The sequence below is a fragment of the Falco peregrinus genome, chromosome 10 (genome assembly GCF_023634155.1).
Source record: "Falco peregrinus isolate bFalPer1 chromosome 10, bFalPer1.pri, whole genome shotgun sequence".
Lineage (NCBI taxonomy): Eukaryota > Metazoa > Chordata > Aves > Falconiformes > Falconidae > Falco > Falco peregrinus.
In genome coordinates, this window is record NC_073730.1 from 35,906,889 (window position 1) to 35,919,128 (window position 12,240).

Consider the following 12,240-nt stretch of genomic DNA (forward strand, 5'->3'; position numbering starts at 1 on the left):
CCACTACCATATCTCCACAGGGAGGATCTCCAAGAACCCCCTTTAGGCAGAGCATCCAGGCCTAGTTCTTTCCTTCATCTTCTGAAGGTGACTTTAAGCACGTAGATGCTGTCCAATAAAAACGGAAATTCACGGTTATGTATAAAACCCCAAAATCTGGCATACACATAAATGACACCGAAATGTATTCCTTAGCTTTGCTCTGACAACCGCTGGGGGATTTTTGCATTTTCACGGGGAAAACACCCTTACAAAAGTTCCAGTAAGCATCTGTGTCACAACCTGTACGTCTGCCTCTACCTGCATGTCTGTCTCTACTGCTGTATATGACACGCGATCCCGTAACACCCCCAAGACCCCTAACACCGTGCTGTTAAGTCTGCTCACAGATACTCTCCTGAACCTACTTTACCTATCTGTAGGTAAACAGCGTCTTTAGGTCCAACCACTTGAAAGGCTGGAGCCAAAGTTACAGTTACCGCAGCAGGCATGTTATTCTGTTTAAGTTTTAATACATCAAAGAGGAAGAGGAAAAAATCCTATGAGTACACATTGTAAAGACAAGACTGTTGTGGGAATGTCACAGAACCACAGGAAAAAAGAAAAAAAAACCCCAACCGATAAAATTTGAATGTTTAAGGAATGGAGATGGTTTCCAAGTCTTTGTATTTCTGACAAGTCATATTCCAAAGTCTTTAATCACATGCAAGCTTTGCCAGACGGTAGATTACCAAACTGAAACAGCACACTAAGTAATACAAAACCATTACCGTCTCTGAGAATCAAGCACCATTTCTCAGATTCAAAAGAACTTAGGGTTTCTCTAAGAACATTTCTAGGTATATTCACCATAACTGATCTGCCATAAAACTTCAGTACTGCCCTGACACCGTTGAACACGCAGTACCACGACAAAAATGCACCGTTTGAAAGAAATGAAGAAATGATGCTCAATAGCATCTGAATGAATGTGTAGCATGGTGCAGCAAAGAAGCTGTATTAGCAAGAAATGCCAAGTATACTTTAGACAGAACACTCGTCTACAAGATGGCTTTCCAGGGTCTGCATAGATTCTCACTCACAGATACACTCTTGATCCAAAACGTTGCTACTGAGCAGTTTCTGCAGCAGCCAAGCACCGCTTTTCCAATGCGGTGGAGTAAAAGTAGCTGAAGACAAATTTCAGTCACCAAACCCACTTTTTTTTCCCCTTTAAATTAGCCACCCACTCCTTTTCTATCATGTTCAGCCTTCTCTGCCGGCTTTCAAAGAAATCTGGCAGGTCTGTGATGACAAGGCATTGTCCCACATTCCCTTATCGTTTTAGCTAGAAGGGTTCCCAGAAACCAAACCTCTTCCACGCGCAGTGTCGCACACGGACCCCGTACGCTGCTGTGCCTGGCTGCGCACACAGCCCTGACGGCAGCTGCCAGCCCACAACCACGGAAGAGCAGCTCTGAGGCCCCAGCACAAGTCACCGCTGCCGGCCGTGGCCCAACCGCCTCACTGGCCGCCTGCGCCATCGCCAGCCGGCCGGTCCCCGGTCCCCCGCGCCCGCCGCCCCCACGCACCTTCCATGGTCTGGGCGTTGGTGACCTGCAGGTCGCAGTGGGTCGCCTTCAGCCTCTCGCGGCCCATGATCTGGCGCCTGAGGTCGCGCAGGGAGATGTGGGGGCCGTGAAAGGTGACCACATCGGAGTTCAGCCTGGAGGAGAACTTGTAGTGGACACACGACATGGCCGGGGCCAGGCGGTGCCCGCTCCGCGATGGCACCTCACGCAGCAGCTGGCCTCGCGGCCCCCCACAGCAGGTCAGGGCCCACCGAGGGGCTGGGGCCAGCAGCGCAGGCTGAGCCCGCCGGCTCCTCCTCGCAGCCCCGGTGGGAGGACGATGGGGACAGGCCCTGGCTCGGCCTCCGCTCCCTCCTCGCACCAGCGCTGCCAGGCCAAGCTGCTCGCTACGGCAACCCAGGCGGCTCCGCATTGTGACAGAGGGGCTCAGGGGGCCACTCAGCGCCCCTGGGGGAGGGGCCTTCATCAGCCCCGCCTGGGCCGCCGGTGTCCCTGCTGTCCCCCAGCCTGTCACCGCCCCGTGCCCTGTCACCCCCCCAGGGCTGCGGTGTCCCTGCTGTCACCCCCTGGGGCCTTCACCATCCTGCGTCACCTGTCAGCCCTTGCGCCTGTGGGGGCTCTCCCAACAGCCCTGGGCACATCACTGCCCCGTGCCCTGTCACCCCCCAGGCTGTCACGGCCTGCTGTCCCCTCCTGTCACCCTCGATGCTGCCACTGCCTGCTGTCCCCTCCTGTCACCACGCAGGCTGTCATGGCCTGCTGTCCCCTCCTGTCACCCCCATGCTGTCCCAATCTGCTGTCCCCTCCTGTCATCCCCAGGTTTTCACGGCCTGCTGTCCCCTCCTGTCACCTCCCAGGCTGTCATGGCCTGCTGTCCCCTCCTGTCACCACCCAGGCTGTCACTGCCTGCTGTCCCCTCCGGTAACCCCCAGGCCTGTCCCTGCCTACTGTCCCCTCTGGTCACACTCCACACTGCCACTGCCTGCTGTCCCCTCCTGTCATCCCCAGGCTGTCACTACCTGGTGACATAAGCTACATAAGATAAAAAAGAGAAAAGAAAAAAACCAAAACGAAAACCTGCTTAGGTGAACACCAAAACACCCATGACTTTCTCAGACTCTTCACTACCCCACATGTGAGTCAAGGGACAGGATCTCCCAAAGGCTCTTTTGCAGGCACTTCCTGAAGACACCCCCACCCCCCACCCCACCCTGCTTTTCTACAAGTGCACAAAGAGGTGAAGAAGAGTTTCATGTTTAAGTTAAAGGAGGCAGTTTCTGAAATTAGCTTAGGTGAAAAAAACAAGGTGGTGTACTCATGGATTTTCTCCTCTGCAAGGCCATGAAGAAAACATGAACCGCAGTCCCCAAAGGCAAAGGAGCAAACTGAGGGAGAGCAGCTCATCGGCGCCTTTCAGAGCTTCAGCAGTCTGGGGAAATGGGAAAAAACCCCATACAAAGATAAACAGCAGCCAAGAAGCACTTTTATAAAATGCATATTGGGGCCTGTTCCAGACCTCAGAATGACTTTCAATATTGCTTTGCATGACTATTAGACCAAGGCCTAAAGTGGCGTGATAGCTTCTGCTTGCCGGGGCATGAGAAGATCACTCAAATGAGCGACACAGTAACAAGTAAACACCAAAGGCAACAGCGGAGCTTACCATTTCCCTCCACTGGCGACCAGCTGTGCAGTAAACCAGCTTAACCAGCCTCCCTAAGGATGGCTCTAAAGTCACTGAAAAGGAAAAAAAGAAGGTAAGTTCCTAGCCTGGAATGCAAAGGCACCATCTTGGCTCCCAGGCAGGTGGCACTGATGGCCCAGCAGGGTCATGTCCCCACGTTCCAGGAAAGATAAAAAAAGTGCAGGACGTGTTTGTGGGGTGGGTTTGATGCATCCTTTCCGTTTGGTGAAAGCCTGAGGAAGGATGTACCCCACGGTGGGACCGGTGGCACTTTAGACCTGAGGTTAAAAAAGTGCTGCACATCAGTGACACTGCCCAAGCTGCTTTCACCACCAAACAATAAAAGATTTGCTTTCTCCAGTATGGTGGGAATGATGCCATAAAGTCGGTCATGGAGAGAAACCCTCTAAGCCTTGCTTGCAAGTTTCAGAAGGCAGGCATTCTTTATGGCAGTGCTGGGAGCACAGGGGAATGTTTCCTCTGAGCGTGCTCACCCAGTTACTCGAGGGCACGCACTATGGACAGCAGAGCACTTGCACACTCATAGCGCATTACACATGCATTTTCAGTCAGGCACAGGATGGGTTACAAGTTTCTTGCTTTAATACAAATGAGCACACACCCTCAGACAGCACTGCTGAGGTTTTTTACTAGCTCCCCATGCTCCCCAAGCGGGGCCTTGCCCTCTCTCGGGGGGCTATCTGAGTCAGAGGTCACGATCTCCCCCCACAACAATTACCTCTGCCCGACTTCCAACCAACATTCTGCGGATTGCAGCACTCTATCGGCTTGTCTCCTCCTGTGGCCACAACGTCCTCACCCAGAGGCTCTTTCTGCATCACTGAAGAGAATGGAGTTCTTTTCCCCATCCATTCTTTATTCCCCATCCTTCCCAAGGCTGACTCCCTGGATGAGAGGTCCCTTAATTTGTCACTTCTAACAGCTTTAGAGAGTCAGCTTGGCCTAACCTTTGTGCGCAGGTGTGTTTAACGTAGAGCTAAACACCAAATCAGTGTGGTAACTGGGGAGCTCAGACATCTTGTCCCTTTGCCGAGCCAGCAGCCTTCCCTTAACAGAATCCCTGGACAGAAACGTATATACAGTGGAATCTATACGGTGGCATCAAACGTCCGCCCAGACACCACATCCGTCCCTAAAATCCTTCCCCCCAAACAACCCTGAAAGACTTCCCTTGACCCCCTCCTCCACCCTGGCTGTTCCTGAAATCATCCCCCACCTCCACCTCCCCGCCCTGTCCCTAAAACCTTTTCCCCCAGACCCTGGTCCAGCCCTCCCCCACCCTCGGCCCGTCCCTAAAATCCTTCCCCCAATCCCCCGGTTCTTCCCTAAAGGCCTCCATTAACCCCCCGTCCGTCCCTAAAACCCTTCCCCCAGGCCCCCCAATCTGTTCTCTAAATAACGCACACACCCTCAACCCCCCCCACGCCCCCACCCCCGGTTTATCAATACACACACACCCACCTCCCCCCACCCCCCACCCCCCCCCACACCCACTCCCACAAACACACATCCTTGCCCCGCCCCCACACACCCCGCTCCATCCCTAAACACCTTCATCCATTCCCACCCGTCCGTCCCTAAACCCCTTCCCCCCGCCCCCTCCCCTGCCCCCGTCCCTCTGTCCCTGGCACGGCCCAACTGCCCAGCACCACCAGACCACTCTGGCCCAAACACCGTAAGGCAATGGTTCCCACCTGCCAATAGCAAGTCGAGGAACATTTTTTTTTCTTAAATAGAGAGAGTTTTACTTCATACGATGCCGACTACGCCAAATTATGTTTTGCTGACTGACTGGATACACAGCAAAGCTGAACTCTACATCAAATATAATCAAATCTATCAAATCTATCAAATGATGGAATATATCAAACGCAGTTTCTTATATTACAATAAAAGAAAATAGCATGCAATATGATAAAAGGAACCAGTAGCAGTTACTGTGAGCAATATGATGAAAGAGCAACAGAAGCGAAGCATCCAATTGTTATTCCAAAGTGTTAACATGCCTAAGGAAAGGAGACATCACCAATTCCCACCCCAATTCCCTTCGGCTGGGAGCCCCCTTGCAGCTGGTGCCAGGAGTCTCTCGGGAACTGGGAAATTCCCCTGGAGAAGGTGCCAGGAAGGAATTCTCTTGCTGCTTCCCACCGTGCATGGTAGCCATGTGAGGCACAGCGCAAGGGTACTGCTCCCTGCTTTCTGTGGTGAGAAAATTGACACAGCACTTTAGAACTCATACAGAAGCAAAAAACATGGCTTGGGAAAGTGCAGGGCTGCTCCCCTGGAGAGGGTGCCAGGCAGGAATTCTCTTGCTGCTTCTCACTCTGCCCTGGCAGCCATGTGAGGCACAGCACAAATGTGCTGCTCCCTGTTTCTGTGCTGAGAAAACTGACCTCTTTTCAGTGGCAATAATGCACAGCCCAAAAAACTCACCTTGACAAAGTGCAGCAGTGCTCCCTGGAGAAGGTGCCAGGCAGGAATTCTCTTGCTGCTTCTCACCGTGCCCGGGCAGCCATGTGAGGCACAGCACAAGAGTTCTGCTCCCTGCTTTCTGTGGTAAGAAATTTGACCAAAACCTTGTGCACTCATGCAGAACCAGGGCTCACCCTGTCAAAGTGCAGCACAGCTCCCCTGGAGAAGGTGTCATGAAGGAATTCTGTTGCTGTTTCTCACCGTCCCCGCGCAGCCATGTGAGGCACAGCAGAAAAGTGCTGCTCCCTGCTTTCTGTGGTGAGAACATTGACCCTTCAGAGTTGCAGTCGTTAAGAGCCAATAAAAATCATCTTGGGAAAGTGCAGCCCTGCCCCCCTGGAGAACATGCCAGAAAGGAATTCTCTTGCTGTTTCTCACCGTGCCTGGGCAGCCATGTGAGGCGCAGCACAAAAGTTCTGCTCCCTGCTTTCTGTGGTGACAAAACTGACCTCTCACATTTGCAATCATGCAGAGCCGAAAAAACCCTCACTATGGGTAAAGTGCAGCACAGCTCCCCTAGAGAAGGTGCCAAAAAGGAATTCTCTTGCTGCTTCTCACTCTGTCCTTGCAGCCATGTGAGGCACAGCACAAATGTTCTGCTCCCTAATTTCTGTGATCTGAAAATTAACCCCTCACATTTTCAATCATATAGAGCCAAAAAAACCTCACCTTGACAAGTGCAGCACGGCTCCCCTGGAGAAGGTGCCAGGCAGGAATTCTCTTGCTGTTTCTCACCCTGCCCTGGCAGCCATGTGAGGCACAGCACAAAAGTGCTACTCCCTGCTTTCTAAAGTCAGCAAAATTGACTGTCCACAGTTGTACTCATGTTGAGACAAGACTTTCTTACTCAAAAGCAAAACCCAAGAAGCCACGTAGCCTTGGGAACCCCCTTGTCCTTCCGTGTGGCTGGTGACTTCCCATGGCTCTTCCACAATGCAGGACAGATAACCACGAATTTGGAAGCCCACGTTAGTTCAAGTACACTGAGTCCTCTGACAGTCACTACTTATGGGCCAGCGGTCCTCTCACCCCTCCACAGATCTGCCTCTTAGTCCTCTAGCAGTCATTCTCCATGGAGGGACCACAAGTCCTCCACACCTACCTACCAGCTCACCAGAAATGAGTCAGACCACGCCAGAAGTGACACTGCCTGACCTGCAGGAGATCTATTAGGCCAGTAACGATGGTTTCAAGACAGAAAAAACACCACCATCCACCAGCACAGCAGAAAAACAACGAGAAGAAACTTCGTACACAAACCAAAGGCCCCCATCCAAACCCCACAAAGGCAAAATAGCTGAAAAAAGGCACTCTCCACAAAAAAAACCCACCACACAGATCACAAGATAAGATAAAAATGCCATAACCCCAGGAACACAGGGCCAACAAACACAGATTCTGTCCATAACAGTAACACACTTTGACACTAACTCGCTTGACCTCTGACATACTTGACCTTGTTGCCCCCAAACCACAGCACATCGTAGCCCTAAGGCAACACAAAACGGAGCACAAAGTCCCTGAAGATCTCCGCCAGGGCAAAAGCAAAGCACAGAGCCACACAGGAGGGTGGGGTTGGAAGGGACCCGTGGAGGTCCTCTGGGCCAAGCCCTCTGCTCCAGCACGCTCGCCTCGAGCAGGTTGCTGAGAACTGTGTGCCCTTGGCCTTTGAAGATCCCCAAGGACAGAGACTGCACAACCTCCTTGGGCAACCTCTGCCAGCATTTGACCGCCCCGAGGGGGAAAATTTGCCATTTCTATTTCTCCTTTCACTGTACCACATTCCAGAACAGCCATGAGATGACAAGCTCAGGCTTGAAAGCCAGTGCTGTGGCTGGCCTGAAATTCTGTCCCCCTTTTTTTCATCCACTAGTAGCTAAAGGAGGACAAAGAAGGATTTCTTTCAAAGGAGAACGTCTCTTTTCCTCTGTCCTTCTTCTCTACCAGTGATCTGGATTCTGAGTGCTGTGCCACTGTCCTAATGGCTGGGATAGGGATACTTCTTGTAGGACAGGGAGGAGGTGACAGTGGAGATGATCAGGCTGGGGAAGCTGAAGGAAAACGCAAGCAACTGGAGTTGCCTGGAGCAAGAGTGGCCAGCTTCCGAGCTAGGTCACCTCGAGTCCTCAGCTCCCATGCAGGAGCTGAACCACACACATGGACTGCAAAGCAGTGTGACCCATAGAAAAAAGTTTGCTTGGCTCGGGATCGCCCAGGGGCATTTAACTGCCATTCCGCCCTTGTCAGCAGGAAGGAAACATGCCCTGCAAGCACACACTGAGGCACGACACCTTGCCCGGGGCTAAAGGGTACCTCAGGAGACCTACATGGGACCCCCCAGCACCTGGATTGCTGGCTGGAGGATGGGTAGGTCAAAGGACCCTGATGGGAGCCCTGCAGGCTCTCATACATTGGACCAACGGGCACCTTCCCTTGTCATACAGAGCATCCTCTCGGATGCTCTGGACAGTTTCTGGTAGATCTCTGGAGAAGAGCTTCTCCCCAGGCCTCTCCCATGGGCTTGCTCACCCCCGGAGCCCTTCCCAAGCACAGCCCCAGCAGGTGGATGCAACCGGCGTTGCAGGGAAGAACAAGCAGCAGGCACCACAGTCAGCACTGCGGGAAAGCTGGGACCCCAGACACCCACCCAGGCTCTCCAATCCCAGCCTGGCCCACAAGAGTGCCTTTATCTCCCTTTCCCAGAAGTGCTGAATTCCCCTTCCAGCATTAGCCACTGGACCCACGCTGCTTCTTGCTGCAGTGTACAACAGCCACAAGAGAATTTGCTAGATGTCTCTGATTTCCTGCATTTTTCCTGAACAGGGCGGGTGTGTAACTCTCTGAATCACTTCTATTTGAAGCAAGGCATTGCTTAGGGTCAACAGTGAAACGAGACACGGGCCATCAAAAGCTGACTACTTTTCCCCTTCTTTGCCATGGTCACGGCCTACCCCACAGACTCGCCCCTGGCCGTGTCGGCCACCGGCTGGGTGAAGGTCATGGCTAACAGGGCAGGGGCTCCTGTGTGGCGCTCATCCAGCCCTGATTGCCAAGGGTGAAGCCTTAGCACCCAGGTGGAATAAAGCCTTCCCAAGCAAGGGTGGTGCTCCAGGGGCACCACAATTCCTGCCGAAGCTCACCACACATTTCATTTCCCTGTGGCGCCTGGCAGGACACGAGCGGCTCTTGACTGCTGCTAGTCCCCCCGTCTTTTGGTAAAAATGGAAGTTTTTCCTCCTGCTGGGCCTGCTCCAGTTCCAGCGCCTTGGGGCCTGAGGCCTGGCACGGCCTGTGTGCCAGAGGCCTTCCGACCGCTAGGCCGGCCTCCACCAAGAGGAGTCTGCCTCAGGCCACAACGGTCACCTCTAGGAAAAACGGCTTCTTTTATCGAGCAGGGCCCTGCCCAAACCCCAGGGCAAAGCGCTGGCCGCAGGCGCAGGGAGGTGGCCCTTGCCCCCTGCCCTGTCCTGCGCGGGGCTCCCCGGGGCGAGGCAGGCCCGGCCATACTGGAGAGGGCCCCAGCCCCGCCCCGCAGGCCCCGCCCACTTTCCGTTGGGCTCAGACCGTTGGTCACGGGGAGCCCACGGCCACCACAGGCAGCAGGGCAGAGCCGTGCTGGCACGCAGCGGCGCTGGCAGGAGGCAGCCTCTGGCCCAGCAGCGCTGCCACAGCACCAGCACCCCGCTTCCCAGCCTCGCCGTCGCCGGCTGGGCCCCCTCCTCGCTGCACGGCCAGGGCCCTCCTCTCCCGGGCAGGATGGGCCAGGCCAGCTGCTGCTGCAGCTCCAGGTGGGCTCCCCCCGGGCTCGGGGACACGCGGGCACAGCTGGGCCACGCAGCACTGGCGTTGCTCATGCCCGCCGCTCTCTGCTCTGCAGGGAGGCTCTCAGCGACGCCGAGCCGGTGCTGAGCGCGGACGTGCGGCTGACCCGGGGCCGCAAGAGGAGCGAGAGGCGCCTTCTGCTCCTCCACGAGGAACTGGTGGTCGCCAAGTTGCGGTAAGACCCACAGAGCCCAGATCCTTGCCCCCAGCCCCGGCCCAGGGACACCCTGGCACCAGCCCCAGGCCCCGGCCCCTCGGTGCTGGAGGCACCAATGTCCGTCCCAAGGGCAGGTGGGGGACAGGGCTCTGCGCGTGGGGACCCAGCCCAAGGAGCCCCCCTCCAGCTCAGTGCCCGCCTCTGCTCTCTGCAGACATGGCACCAGCCTGCGCCCACAGCTCCGCCTGGCGCTGGACCAGCTGTGGGTGCTCAGCAGCGGGAAGGAGGCTGCGGGGCAGGATGGACAGGAGGAGGAGGAAGGCACCGATGAGGACAGCACCTCTGTCATCCTCGCCTGGCCCACCGGCTCCTGCATCGCCACTTTTGGGTGAGTCGTGGTCGGGCAGCAGAGGTTCCCAGCCGTGCCCACGCCATCCCATGAACACAGGCCTCTGCCTTGCATGCAGTGCTGGGCAGGGAGCAGGCAGCCCGGTGGCAGGGAGGGAGGGATGGGGGATGTTTCCCCATCCTGCATCCCCTGGTCACCTTTTGGTCCCCAGAAGGGAAGGGCAAATGCAGCCGCTCAGGCAGGACAGAGCGACCCAGGGCTTGGACAGCGCCTCTATCCTGCCCCACAGCACAGGGCTGTGCAGGCACCCACCTTTGCCCAGGGCTGGGGGCAGCAGGGCCTGACGCTCTCTCTCCTCTCTATCTGCAGATCCCAGGCACTGAAGGAGCTGTGGGTGGCCACGCTGCTGGGGTAAGCCGGGGGGATGCTCCAGGAGAAGCTGGATGGACGGGGGAACACAGCCCCCAGCTGGGGAAGGTGCCCCCGTGGCTGGGAGCAGCTCTCGGGCACAGCTGCCTGACAAGAGACAAGAGACGGCTTGGGGCTCACCCAGCTCTCTCCCTCTCCCTTCCCGGTGCACAGGACACCAGAAGGATGCACGGGAGCCCGCGTCACCCATCTGACATCCATCAAGCTCCTGGAGAAGGAGCTGAGCCGCCGCCACGCCGTGAGTGTCTCTCTGCTCTGGCCCTGTCCCCAAGCACTGCTCCTGCAGCCGAGCAGCAGAGCCATGGCTGCTCACCTTCTTCCCCTCCTTCTCTCCTGCCCAGTGGAGGACACTGCGCACCAGGAGCCTGGAGAGGCTGATGGAGGCACAGGCAGAGGTGAGAATGGCTGCCTTGCACCTGCCTCTGGCTGCGCCGGGATGCGCAGGGACTGGGGTGAGCTTGTGCGGGAGGGACAGAGGGTCTGATGGTGCCACTCAGGGAGCAGAGAGTTTTGGGAAGCCAGCAGCACGCCAGCACGTTCTGACTGGTGACACTGGGAGGAACCCTGCCACATGGGGAAGAGAGCCCGGGAGGGCAGAGGGTCCCAGCTCTGCCGCGCTCAGGCTGCTGGTGGCCCTTTCTGCTGCGGGGCTGCTCTCCAAGCACAGCCCGATTCTTGGTTCTTGCAGGCTCATCCCAAGCAAGGGCCTGCGACGGCCCCATCTGCAAACGCAGGGGGACTTTGCCCCGCACCAGGTGAGTTTGGGAAAGCAAGGCAACCTCCTGCAATGCTGTGCTCACTTGTCCCAAGTGTCGCCATGCAGGTTGGGCAGCCCACGGAAGGATGTCACCTGGACGGACAAGGACAACTGCTGGGCAGTGCCTGCTGGATATGCTTCTGCGGGGACACGGAGCCTCTGCTGCTGCCCGCAGCTTGCAGGAGGGCAGGGCGAAGGCTGGCACAGGCTGACCCCGTGGCACGATGGCTCTCAAGAGCCTCTAAGTCAACACCTCCGAGCCACAGCCGCGGTTCCAGCTGCTGCCTCCCTGCCCATCCTGCCGCACCACACAGCACCGTGCTGCCGGCAGGGCAGCGCAGGGCAGGGCAGGCGCTGGGACCGCTGGCCTGGGGTCTCCATTGGTGGTGTCTTACTCTGTTTTCCTCTGCAGCAGGAGGGAGCAGCAGCGGGAGCAGCACCAGCAGGAGGAGGATGGGGCTGCCCTGGCCCTTTGCCCTGCGGCGCACCCCAGCCGCTGCCCAGGCGCCAGGGCAGGCGGGCTCCAGCTGCAGCAGGGCGCTCTTTGGGCAGCCCCTGGCAGCCCTCTGTGGGGAGGACAACACGCTGCCCCGGCCCATCCAGGTAAGCCAGCCTGGACAGACGGGGTCCCCAGCCATCCCTCTGGCTGCTCTGGAGAGGGCCTGCGTGTCCCCAGCAGCTGCGGGGACAGGGCACTGGGCTCTGCACCCCCAGAACCTGCTTCTGGTCCCAGACCCTTTGTGGCGCTTAGGCAACCACGTCTGGGGCAGAGCTCTGGTCCTTGCCACCGCTTGGTTCTTCAGCCAAGCAAGTGGCCTCCTGCCTCTCCTGCAGGAGCTGCTGGCTGTCCTGCACCAGCAAGGACCAGCAACGGAGGGGATATTCCGCAGAGCTGCCGGTGGGACAGAACTTCGGCAGCTGCGCGAGGCCCTGGACCGCGGCAAGGACATCGATGTAGGAAGCCAGCCTGCGCTGCTG

At 56.8% G+C, this 12,240-nt stretch overlaps 1 pseudogene; it reads left to right on the forward strand.

Moving 5' to 3' along the window:
* Window positions 1–8,684: 8,684 nt before the first annotated feature.
* The window catches only part of LOC129785259 (hydrocephalus-inducing protein homolog), a 75,844-nt pseudogene continuing 72,288 nt past the window's right edge, over window positions 8,685–12,240 (forward strand).